Below are 13,128 nucleotides of genomic sequence, written 5' to 3'. Positions count from 1 at the left end.
TGCCTTACAGTGTGGTCAAACATGCTGTCCGACTGAGCAAAAGCCACCTCTACAGGTCCTCCTTACCATGTGACTTTCCCCGGGCTCTGATTCGAGGTCCATGCCAACAAGATCTGCATTTCTTTATTTTCCCCCGTCCATTCCCTCACCATAAGGATAGCTTGGTGGTTTTCAGGGCCCGGTAACCCTTGCTGGCTGCACATTTGGATCCCTTGAGCCAAAGGTTTGTGGCTGTATTAATTGGCCTCAAAGAAAACCTTGCCTTCACTCAAACTGTTTGAATACCTCTTGTTGAATCATAGGCTTGACTCAAGTGTTATTAATTCAAGAATCAGAATGCCTTTTGTCCATATCAGATAAACGTTGCCATAGCAAGTGTAGTGTAAACAGATCTGCTCAAGCCACAACAACCTATAGAAGCCCACAGACAAAGGAGGACCAGTCTCGCCTTCACAGAAACCCTGGTGCTGCCGTAAATGTTACCCACTAGCCTGGGGTACTGCCACATGAACCATTGTGCTGATGAATGGGCCCTGGGACCCACCGATCCAGGGAGAAGCCTTTATCAGTGGTGGGTTTTATCAAATTCGAACAGCCAGTGTAACATCTGGCTTTAATACTGATAGAAACTGTAGGATTTTGGCTGATCTCTTCCATCCTCTGTATCAGCGCCTGTTGTCAGCGGTCTGATGAAGTTAAATTGACTGCATTTGATTCTTGGAGCACAAGAAAAATTGCAGAACGCATGCTCTCCTCTCTCACCCTCTTGGAACATTCAGGATAAGTTTGCAGTGAGTTGCTTTGGGTCATGAGCTGGAGGATTTAAGGGGGAAAGGGAAGGAGGAGAGAACCTTCCAAAGCCTCATCTCAGATGAGCTTTTGCTCAACCATCAGAGAGGGTATAGTTAAGCCGCACGGGTGATGTCGCTGAATCAGTACCAACCTGGTGTGATCGCAGCCAGAAAAAAAAAAAAAAAAAAATCATAATGGCGAGAGAGAGGCCCATGACTGAAATGAGTTTGCAGGGTCTTTTGATGTCAGCCTTCCCCAGAGGACCTTGTCAATCTCACCGACCCTCTGCCGGGCCAGTTGCTGTGGTGTGGCACAACGGGCAATCACAGCGCAGAAAATGACAAGACCCAAGTGAGGATGGAGATTGAATTCACACCTCATCACATCCCATAAAGGGCAATTTTTCAAGGTCAGCGTTTAGGTGAATTAAAGGAACAGCGTTTGGCAGAGGGCCCTCTGCTCACCCTCGGCAGGCCGTCCATCCAGCTGCCGCTCTCTGTGCACGGAGGGAGCTCAGACACACGCAGCCCCCGTGCTCTAATGAGCACATCGAAGTGCTTCCAAGCAGGCTGCTGCTGGGTCTGGGCGCACGTTGTGTTTTTCTTGAAAGATGCCTCCCCGACGTCTAGGAGGGGAAAATTGAAACGGTGATTGCAAACACATCGGTGACGGGAAAATAGGTTCGGGGGCAGACCAAATTATTTTCATCTGGGGGTGAGAGATTTTCTTGTACTGTATTTTACGCGAACGTCGGTGTGGGATCTGTGCACCAAGTGTTCGCTCTGGGCTACCGGCCGTTTTCCGATGGGGCAGGACTGACTGTTCGGTTCAGTCTCCGAAGGCTGCGCCACGTCAGGGTACAAGCGGAGGTGGGGATCGCCCAACGCAGCTGCTCCGTCTCCAGAATGAGCCCACGAGGTCCAGGGAGGTGGAGTGAGCTTTCCGATGTCAAGCAGCGAGTGAGAGGCTGAGGCAGGGCTCCGACCACGCTTTCCTAATTCCCAGCGCGGTGCTCTGCTGGGGACGTCCACGGAAACAATCCTTTGTTAGCCACCTGCCACGTTCCTGACACCATTCTGCGTGTGAAGGAACAGGGAAGTGCAAATCTAGCACGGGAGACTGTAATGTACGAGATTTACCATGATGCACCGGTGATATTCTTCTTCTCATGTTGTGGATGATGAGAGGGAGGCACACAGAGTAGAAGATGAAGGGCTGCGGTGAGCACGAGAGAGGGAGAGACTGGTTCTTCCGGGGAACCCGGGGAAGGCTTATGGGAGAGGCTGTTTTCAGTTGCTTCTGGGAGAATGGCTAGGATTTGTTGGGAAGGGCTGAAAGGGAAGAGCATTGGGAAACAGCATGAGGAGTATCATGGATTCTGGAAGACCACATTAATAAAGATTTTGGTTTTGTTTTTAAGTGAAAAGCCCAAGCCCATTTTCCCTCCAAACATTTCTACAAGACCTCACCCAAAGTAGTTGAAATTTATCATCCTGGAACTTTCTTCTTGTCCTATATGTTGAACGTGATTTCTCTGCTTTGGAGAAGGCAAAAACAAAACAAAAAAAACCAAAACAAAACCTAAAACCAAAACCAAAACAAACCCCTCCCAAAGCCCCCAACACACACACACACACACACACACACACACCAAAAACCCCCCACTACAGTTAAATAAGTTTTGTGTCTATATTTTTCAACAAGCCAGGCAATTGCAATACCATAACACAAGAAACACATAGAAAAGAAGTGAGAAAATTAGGATGAGGAAAATAAAGAATAAAAAAAATTAGGTGAAATAATAGAAGAGTAGAACGATGGTATTTAGGAAGTTTAATTCATAGGAAGCTAATAATTTTCGTTCAAATGAAGCCTTACTTAGAGGAGTGGCAGACAAGAGAGAATTGGAGCCTCCTGCCTCAGCTTAGTCTCCACCCCAGTACACACACACACACACACACACGCACACACACACACACACACACACACACCCCTGTGCTCTGTAGTTTCTTGACCATGGTTAGCGCTCCTGCCATGATTCATTTTCCACATTCTGGCGCAGAAATAAATATGAAAAGAGTGAATGAGTTCATTCCAAAAATAATTGAGTAACTTCTCTGTGCCCTGTTCTGTGATATAATTAGGATATTTATTTTGTATCATGAATCGTCTAATTTAGCATCTCTTAGAGCTCATTATTCTGCAATCAAAAAGAGGACTGAGTATGTTCCCCCACCCCTGAAGTCATATGTTGAAGCCCTAACCCCCAATGGGATGGTGTGAGGAGATGAGGCCATTGGGAGGCAACTGGGGTTTTATGAGATCGTGACGATGGACCCCATAATGGCATTAGTTCCCTGAGAAGAGGAGAAAGGGACACCAGAGCCTCTCTCTCCCTGATTTGAGGACACAGCAGTGAAGGCAGCCATCTGCAAGCTAGGAAGAGAGCTGTCACCAAAATCCAATTATGTTGCACTTCTAACCTCCAGGGCTATGAGAAATACATTTCTGCCGTTTAAGCCCCCTCCCACCCTACAGTGTCCTGTTATGGCAACCTGAGCTAAGATCCATCTCATGGTTTTTTTTTTCTGTCTTTGAGCTCCATTATTCACAGAAAATTAAAGATGCCCAGCCTCAGAGAACCTGTTTAAGGATTTCATTGTTTTTAAGATTTTAAGTAAGCTCTACCCCCAATTCGGGGCTCCAATTCACAACGTTGAGATCAAAAGTCACATGCTCCACTGACTGAGCCGGTCAGGGACCCCTGTTTAAGCCTTTTAAACTCGGTATTTCCCAATTTATTCTAAAGAAAAACTCTTTATTTTTCCCTCCCCACAGACTACATGTTACCACATGGGAAGCCAGGATTCTGCGGAATCCGCTGAATGGCTACTCGTCGTCGGACGCTTTGGCAATCAAAAGAATGCAGCCTAGACCTGAGATCCAGAGCCTGAACCCCATGAAGAGTGTCACAGGGACATTTCTTAATGACATTTAGTTCCTTGCCCCTCCGTCTCAACGTTTCCATCCGAAAATTGGGAACTTGTTCCTGCTCAGCACTTCGTAAGGGAATGCAGGACATAGTATGCCTTTTATCCATTCGTGGAGGAGATGTTCTATTACAGCAGAGGCATTTTGCTTTCTTAAACTTGATTTGGGGGAGAGGATATTTATATGTAATCATTGTAATGGCATTTTGATACTCTCCGGAAAAAAGAAAGTAGTTGAGTGTTGTGTCTATGTGAAAGTGAAATACTTCAGTTAGGATTCCTTTTATTTTTTTAATCAATAAACTAGAGGAAAAGGGAAATGGAGCTTTATTTGGTTACTGAAATTCCTAATTAAGTTCTTAATGGCAGAAACATCTCACGATGTTCCAAAGTTTCATTTGGCACAGAGGCAAGTCACTTAGACTCTTTTTTAAACATCAGGTCAAGATATTGGGTTGGACACCTCAGGAAAACAAACTTCCTTATGAGAGCTCGAAGGTGGAAAAACGTGGAGAAAAGGCCGTCCCTGTGGAATTCTGATACAGGCATTTCCTATGGGAGCCGAGGTTTGTGAGAAAATTGACGTTAGCAAGTTCTGGCAGTTAATCCGCCAAAAAACAACGGACTGAAGCCACGTCGTGCTTTTTAAAACATTGAAAGAGGGGTTTGGTGCACGGGTACACTTCCTCGGTTATCCTATGATTTATCAAATGCTGGAAGTCGGAGAAATCGTTCTGATTTCTGTGCCTCCGTAGGGTACCATAATTTAATCTAGTTGGTGGCACCAGACGCTGGTAACCACAGCCAGCCATTATGGGCAGGGGCTCCAAACATATGGCCTGTGCATTGCCTCTCCATCTTCTTGCCTCCATGAATTATTTTTATATTGGATGCCAACCTAGAAAATGCATGAATCTTGATGCACACTGCCAGCCTGTTACCAGCCAGCCCTCCTCCCTCCCCTCCCCCCACCAGATCATTGATCCCTTTACCCTCACAGGCCGGAGTCTCATGCTGAGCACCAAGCCAGGCGGCACACGAAGTGTGGGCCCGGTGGCACCAGGGGACCGTCCTTTCTGCCTCTAACTGACACCCACCGCCCCGGCGCGCCCTGGATCTCGCCAGCCATTGTGCTCGGTTTTTCCAAGGCAGCTCTCCGCTGGGCTGCTGTTAGTCACACAGTGACCTGCGGATCTAAGGGAAAAAACAGATGTCCCAATAAATTTTTGTCAAAACGTAATTACCTCGGGATTAGAAAACCACATGGGGGCGGGGAGGGAAAGGAACAGATGTATTACTTTCAAATATGCAATCATTATTCTGCAGAAGTTTAAATAATCAAGAGCTTTAAATGATGCCAGTTGAGAGTGTCCCCGCTCCGCTTACTTTAGTCCCCTCCTTTACCTTCAACCCTGGGCAGCTTGGGAGTCTCTCCTATTTGCTTTGAGCTAATGGTGCTCTGAGCAGGAGGGAGCGTGTTGCACAAAGTATCATCCTGAGTGCTTTTTCATAAATAAATCTCAGCAAATATGACAGGCTATCTTTCCCCCAGGAACCTGGCCAAGTCTTTTCTTCCTCTCCAGCCGACAAAATATGATAAACTATGAATTTTCCCAGTAACCATAAAAGATTCTGAGTTCCATGATTTGAACTGTTAAGGTGCAGGTCAAGGCAGTATATCTAATAGGAATTCTTGCGGGGAAAATCCTTTTTCTGTTTTCAGTTTTCATGTTTGGTCGAGTGGGAGGGTGTGCCGGGTACTGATCGAAGATTCATTGGGTTATTTGTTAGCTGGTTGTCATGGGCCCCTTAAGGTGAGATGTTAATCTCTTTTAAGTATGCGTCCATAGGCTTCAAGGAGGGATCCAGTGGATGAGACACATGAGGCCCCAAATGGACTAAATTCAAGGAGTTGTTGTTGCTTCAGGTCGGTTCGTGGATTGCACCCCCTTTCGGAGGAAATAAACGGGTCTACAGTCCGTCCTCAAAACAACTGTACATGGCGCAGGGGCTCAGCAGCTCTTCTGCACTCTTGGATTATGAAAATTCTAGCTATGATTTTAGGGCTTTTATCTTTATAGAAAAAAATGGTTTTTACCTGTGACACGGAAGTTGGTGTTCAGAATAGTTACCAATTATCCAGAGTCTGCTAACAGCAGAGGTGCTGCTAAGTCCTTTACATGTGAACTCCTGATCTCTCAGAGGTCTCGTAAAGGAGGCACTGTCACTCCACTTTAGAGACGGGGTAACTGGGGTGCAAAGAGGTTAAATACCTTGCCATATTCCCAAAGCTGGTAAATGACAGAACCCAAATTTGAATCGATGTCTAAATGTATACAAAGACTTCATTGATCCATTGTCTTGTTATGCCTTGGGAGAATCTTCATCTTGCATACGACATAACTAAATATGCTCTGAGAATGGAAATCATAAACCAAAGAACAGCTCGTGTTACGCCGTCCTGGCCATGATATATACATTTTCTGCAAGAAGGAGTCATTTGTAATCGAGCCGTTATACTTCCCTTTGCTGAAAGGTAAGCTGATTGTAAGTTAGGCTCTTTGAATCCTGCAATTTTAGCCCATTACAATTGGCCCAAAGCTAACCACACATACCTGGACATGAAAGAGTTAAAAAGAAAATCCCCAGCAAGCCAGTATGCAGAGAAGTGTTGATTCCAGCTGCTTCAGGGGGATATCTGATAGAGGGAGTCAGTCAGGAAACAACCACAGGAAAAGGAATTTTGAAAAATGGGGGTGTCTTCCTGTTAGCCATCAGCCTGAAAGGAGTCTTTTCCTACCTAAATCTGGAGAGGTTTATAAAACTCCACGCTCCACGGCAGCATGGAGAAAGGGACATTTTGCGGGGAGAACTGAAAGGGCACTTTTGCCCTGGAAGAAGCGACCCCTTTGGAGAATCTGACATGATGTGGATTTGTAAACCAGCAAATAGAGGAAGCCACGGTAATTGTGGTTGGGGAGGTTCAGAAGGCTGACATCGGTTCCTAGCCCTTATTTCAAGAAAGGATGAGTCCAACATGAGACTTTGATACAGACAAAGTTGTTCAAAGGGCAATGTACAACTGTCAACATGAGAAAAGGAGAAAGCCTTGGCCAGGACTGGGACAAAGTTTTTCTGCCCACTGACAAAGACTCTCCTTGATCAAACTGAGCCCTTTTTTTGACTAGGCCTTGACATTGGGTTCTGTCCTTGTTCTGGTTTAGTCCAGTCATAGGAAGAATCCTGCTGAGTCTGTTAACGAAAATCCCCTACCCTTGATATGTGGTGGTCACCCTTTTTCTGATGAAATTCTTCACTACCACCCACTCTGGGTATCTTATCAACAGTCCTGTTGAATTGGTCATGCAAGAATCCCCAGCCTCAATGTTTCCTCTTGATAGTTTTTTCTTTTCTTTTCTTTTCTTTTCTTTTCTTTTCTTTTCTTTTCTTTTCTTTTCTCTTCTCTTCTCTTCTCTTCTCTTCTCTTCTTTTCTCTTCTTTTCTTTTCTTTTCTTTTCTTCTTTCTTTTCTTTTCTCTTCTTTTCTTTTTTAAGTTTATTTATTTATATTGAGAAAGAGAGAGAGACAGAGAGACAGAGACAGAGACAGCATGAGTGGGGAAGGGGCAGAGAGGGAGTGAGAGAATCCCAAGCAGGTTCCACACTGTCAATGCAGAGCCTGACACGGGGCTCAATCTCACTAACCCTGAGATCAAAACCTGAGCTGAAATCAGAAGTTGGATGCTCAGCTCACTGAGCCACCCAGATGTCCCCAGTGTTGACAATTTTCTACCCACTGCCCCCACCCTGCCCCTTGGCTATCAATCTCCACTTGTCCTTGTATGTTGAGTTCCACCTCTCTCCCCTCCTGCCACACCCTCATTGAAGTAGTCCTTCTTGAACTCTTTCCTTTGAAAATCTTTCCTAAGTCTTTCTTACTGTCTTTAATCAGTGTCTGAATCATGAATTTATTAATTAGTTCCATAGAATTACATGTTGTATAGGGAAATGGAAAGTAAAAAACATTTGCAAAACTCAAGTTGTGGAAAAATTTCCTCCACCCAAACATTAACGCAAGCATATTTCACATCAATGTCTAGATTGGTCTGTCTCTTACAGCATCCAGCAGTATCACGCAAAATTCAATAGGAATTGATTGCGAAGTTAAAAAAAAAAAAACTTCACACAGTTTTAGAAGAACTGACAAAGCTCCTTCACGTTTTTATATAAATGGTTCTCTTTATGATCATTTCACTAAAGGCAAATGTGAAGGAAAGGATGTTATAACAAGCAACCACACAATTTTGTTAAGAAATGATGTCCTAAACTGCAAGAGTCGATCTTTTAAGAATTAAAAAATAAATCAGGGGCACCTGGATGACTCAGTCAGTTGAGTTTCTGACTCTTGATTTTGGCTCGGGTCATGATCAGGTTGGGAGACTGAGTTCAGAGTCAGGCTCTGCACTGGGCTTGGAGACTGTTTAAGATGATCTCTTGCTCACTCTGCCCCTTTCCCCTGCTCATGCTCACTATCTCTATCTAAAATAAAAAAAGAAAATTAAAAAAGAATTAACAGATCATAAAGCAGAGACAAACCTATCTTCATAATTTTAAATTTCAGCCATGTCCTTGTTTTTAATGTATTTATTGTAAGTGAATTTTCCGCTATGAATTATTCTCACATAAGGAGACATTCATATATATTTTAGCTGGATACAGTTCATTCTTTAGTGTGGCATCAGTTCTTATCAATTGATCCTTTCTATTGCTTTATGAAGGCATACGTTAAAATATCCCCTCATGTATTCTTAAGAAGGACTTGAACACGAAAGTTAAATGCACACTTGTGGAGAAGCCTTGAGCTATTTCCAAGGAATTCAGAGAAGAAAAAGATAAAAATATTAAAACGATGAAAGACATAGAAGACAGAGAAGACAATTCAGCAAAGGGCTAACTCTGTTTCTAAAATGGAGAGCACAGCAAATGGAAAAATATTTATAAACATAACAAAAGAAAATTTCTTCTCAAGGGAATCCTGTTTATCAAGAGAAATGGGATGTTATGTATAATAGTCAATATGAAAGCAATGGATAAGTATCTGTCAACCTTGGGGGAAAGAACCTTACCAAGCCAGATGCTCTCATTCCTATAAAGATTCCTCCAGATAGCCTCAACTGTTAACAAAGGCAACAGACATGGCACTCATAAATCCTTCTTGAAAAAAGCACTTGCTGGAAAATTACTTCAAATAAGATGAATCAAAATAAAGAATTTAAGGAGCGCCTGGGTGGCTCAGTCGGCTGGGTGTCCGACTTCGGCTCAGGTCATGATCTCACGATCTGAGTTTGCGCCCTGCGTCGGGCTCTGGGCGGACAGCTCGGAGCCCGGAGCCTGCTTCGGATTCTGTGTCTCCCTCGCTCTCTGCCCCTCCCCCACTCAGGCTCTGTCTCTCAAAAAAAAAAAATAAACGTTAAAAAAATTTTAAAAAGAAAAAAAGAAAAAAGAAAATAAAGAATTCAGGAATAGCCAAGCTGTGGTAAAAACTGGTGATAAATACTGCATTCGTTTAATCATGAAACTAAGGGGCACCTCGTTGGCTTAGCTGGCAAAGCATGAGAGTCTTGACCTCGGAGTTGTGAGCTCAAGCCCTGCATTCGGTTTATAGACTACTTAAAAATAAAATCTTAAAAAAAAAAAGAAACATGAAACTAAGGTGACAGACGAGAGAATTGCAATTACAGGAAGGAGAATAGACACTAAGCTAGTACAGGAGCAAAAGCAGCAGAATTGAACAATAGAAGTAGGGAGAGTGAGAGGAAGTACAGAGTGATAAAAATGACTTCCGGTTTCAAAGCAGAGTTGACCTCTATTGTCCAAAATAGAAATACATGGTTGTAAAAAGGGTCCCAACTGTGTAATCGTTCTAATCGTCTCCTCTGCTTATCTTAGGGAACTATATTAGCAATTACGTATCTTGTGGCGAAGAAGTGTTTCTTCTGATGGTCTGCGGTTGATTTTATTTCATGATCTATATGCATGGGATAATGTTAACAGATGGTCCAGTGCCCCTCCTGTTGGGAACCACTCTCTCGTGCATGAGGACATGAAACAATACTCCAGGCCCCTGTCTGTTGAGAGGAACACTCAGGTCAGACATGAATCCAGCTCTGGTTCATATTGGCTAGCCACCTCGAATATTTAGTCATAGAAGAATCACAGAGCTCAGCCATTTCCCGTCTGTTGCCTTTCTCTACAATTCCTTAGCTGATGTCTATGAAGTCCAGTTTAGTCACAGGATACAAACAAGGGCAATTTAATCTACAAGTTTGGGGAGTGATCATTTTATACTTAAGTCATTGAGCAAAACCCACCAGCTATTTATGAGACCTTTCTAACTCTTCTTTTTTTAATTTTTTAAATGTTTACTTATTTTTGAGAAAGAGAGAGAGAGACCACGTGCGAGCAGGGGAGGGGCAGAGAGAGAGGAGGATAAAAATTTGAAGCGGGCTTTGGGTTCCGGGCTCCAGGATCCAGGCTCCGGGCTGTCAGCACAGAGTCTGACATGGGGCTCAAAGTCATGAACCTTGAGCCCATGACCTGAGCTGAAGTCGGACGCTTAACTGACTGAGCCACCCAGGTGCCACCCTCCCCCGCAACTAACTCTTAATGTCTTTTTCAAAAATAATTTTGATGTTACATTTTTATAAGGGTTAACAAAGTAGAGTATGAAAGGACACATATTTGGATAAATACTTTATTCTAGATCGCTTGAGAAGTTTTAAGTTTTGGGAAATGAAGGCAATGCTCTTTAAAAAAAAAAATATGTGGGTTGGTTCTGCTTTTCCCTTCTAAAATCTCTTCTGAAAAGCATTTTTTCCCTGCCCTCCCAAACAGAGATTCCCTTTTGATTTAATTTACCAGAGTCTGATTTTAGGTGTTCACATACATTTTCACTTAGAAGAAAAAAATGAAAAGAAAGACATGTTTTCCCAGTGGGCTTTCCTTTGGAGGCCTTTTATTCAATGGAGCTCGGGGAATCTTTTTTCTTAGATTACAGATACTAATACCATGTTTCCAAAACTGCACTATGATTAACTTTGTTTTGGTAAAAGCTTCTTTGATTATCAGGAAAGCTAATAAGGGTAAATGACAGGGGCATTGCTAAGTCCTCGAGTGGCTGCAAATGGAAAGGAAATTGAGGTGACCACTGAGTACTGGATACCTTCTATCGCCATTGCTTCCGGACAGGTAAGGGTCGCTGAGTCCTTTGTTCATTCACTAGGGCACAGGAAGATCGTAGACTTGAACCTGCCTTAAGCCCTTGCTGGAGTGTGGCCTCAGGAGAGAAATGTTAAGAAGGGAAAGTTTCCAGAAGATTCAGAATGCAAATGTCTTTGTCACCTATTTCAGACTAAGTCCTGAAGAAAGGAACACTTATCAGACGAAGCTTTTTTTGGCCAGTGCTTAGAACTGTCTCTTGGCACATTTCCTACTGAAGTATGATTCATTTTGAAATTTTTTTTAAAATTTTTTTTATGTTTATTTATTTTTGAGACAGAGCATGTACAGGGGAGGGGCAGAGAGAGAGGGAGACACAGAATCCGAAACAGGCTCCGGGCACTGAGCTGTCAGCACAGAGCCCGACGCGGGGCTCGAACTCACAGACCACGAGATCATGACCTGGGCTGAAGTCGGACGCTCAACCGACTGAGCCACCCAGGCGCCCCTCATTTTGAAATTTTAGAACTGTATTTGATGGCATGAAATCAGTACCATTCTGTAAGGACTGCCGTGTACTTGTGTTGCTGTTTCTTGGTGATAACCTCTTGGTTATCATATCAGCTCAGCTATCTATTTTCTTATCACCATCTAGATAGACCTTTAAATTTGGATTTTATGAAGCCAATAGAAGGTTAGAGAAGACAGAACCTATACTCTGCAATGCCCCTTAGGTACAGTTTGTGCGAATACAGGTCCCACAAAATGAGTCAACTCTACAGCAGGTTCTATTAATATCCAGTGTCTTCTGCAGTCCAAATGATGACCTCTTCTGTGTATCCCTTAACGTCCTCTCTCTGTGTGTTGGAATGTGTGCTCACACTGCGGTCCTTATTGAAAAGTTGTATTGGGGTACCTGGGTGGCTTGGTCGATTAAGCATCTACCTCTTGATTTCAGCTCCAGTCATGATCTCATGGTGTGTGATTGAGCTCTGCGTCCAGCTCTGCACTGACAGCGTGGAGCCTCCTTGCGATTGTCTCTCTCCCTCTGTCTCTGGCCCTCCCGCATGCTCTCTCTCTCTCTCAAAATAAAGCAATAAACTTTTAAAAAAATATTAAAAACTTGTATTAAATTCCCCATGCTTGATGTTATATGAACTATAAAAATTTCGTTTCTTTGCAGTGTAGTAGGACCATTCTAGATTAATACTAATTCATGAACTATGAGTCTCCTACACATTTTTAAAGCCTAATACCAGATAGTCCTTTCTCCTTGGGCATTCTGAATGCTTAAAATCTTATATCTGCATATCATCTGTTCTGTGAAATGATTGTAGCCATTGCCTTATGTTGTTCTCTCTCTCTGCTATGCTATTGTTCAGAACCGATGATCCTATTAACATTAATGAGACAATGTTAATAAATACCATGGTTTCAAAACAGGTACTTTGTGCTTCCAAGACGAGAGACTACTATTAACAACAACAACAACGCAACAAACCCATTGCGGTCCACTCATTGTCCAATAGCTCTTTTGCATTCATTATTTTGACTTAAACTAAAACTATCTAGATTATTACTATCACCATTTAACAGGTGAGAAAATTGAGGCTTGGAATTCAGAAGCAGTTTGCTTTTACCAAAGTAGAATTTTAAAATGTGCCTTTGGATCGAGTTGTTCCTATATTTGCTTTTTATAATAATACTCTAATAAGCTACTTCTTTTTTTAAAACTTTTTTTAATGTTTATTTATTTTTGAGAGAGACAGAGACAGAATGCGAGTGGGTTGGGGCAGAGAGAGAGGGAGACACAGAATCCAAAGCGGGCTCCAGGCTCCCAGCTGTCAGCACAGAGCCCGATGGGGGTCTCAAACTTACCAGCTGTGAGATCATGACCTGAGCCGAAGTCGGACGCTCAACCGACTGAACCACCCAGGCACCCCTAATAAGCTAATTCTTTAGATGTGAGGAATAAGATGATGATAGAGATTTTCAGATCTAATCCACCGGTTAAAACTTGGGTTGAGATCAGTTGGCAATTTGTAACCCAAGTGGAATGAACCAAAGTCCTGCGTGTTGAGATTCCACTCCTCATCTTTCCCCTCCACGATCCCAGCCCCCATACTTGG

General features: G+C 43.2%; 1 long non-coding RNA gene across 1 annotated transcript; it reads left to right on the top strand.

Moving 5' to 3' along the window:
* Nucleotides 1-419: 419 nt before the first annotated feature.
* LOC122233123 lies at nucleotides 420-4,096 on the top strand. The gene is made up of 2 exons (XR_006210597.1): nucleotides 420-571; nucleotides 3,631-4,096. It is a non-coding gene; the product is annotated as an uncharacterized LOC122233123 (long non-coding RNA).
* The last annotated feature ends 9,032 nt before the right edge of the window (nucleotides 4,097-13,128 follow it).

Source organism: Panthera tigris, chromosome D4, assembly GCF_018350195.1.
Source record: "Panthera tigris isolate Pti1 chromosome D4, P.tigris_Pti1_mat1.1, whole genome shotgun sequence".
Taxonomy (NCBI): domain Eukaryota; kingdom Metazoa; phylum Chordata; class Mammalia; order Carnivora; family Felidae; genus Panthera; species Panthera tigris.
This window is presented reverse-complemented; position numbering and strand designations above follow the sequence as displayed.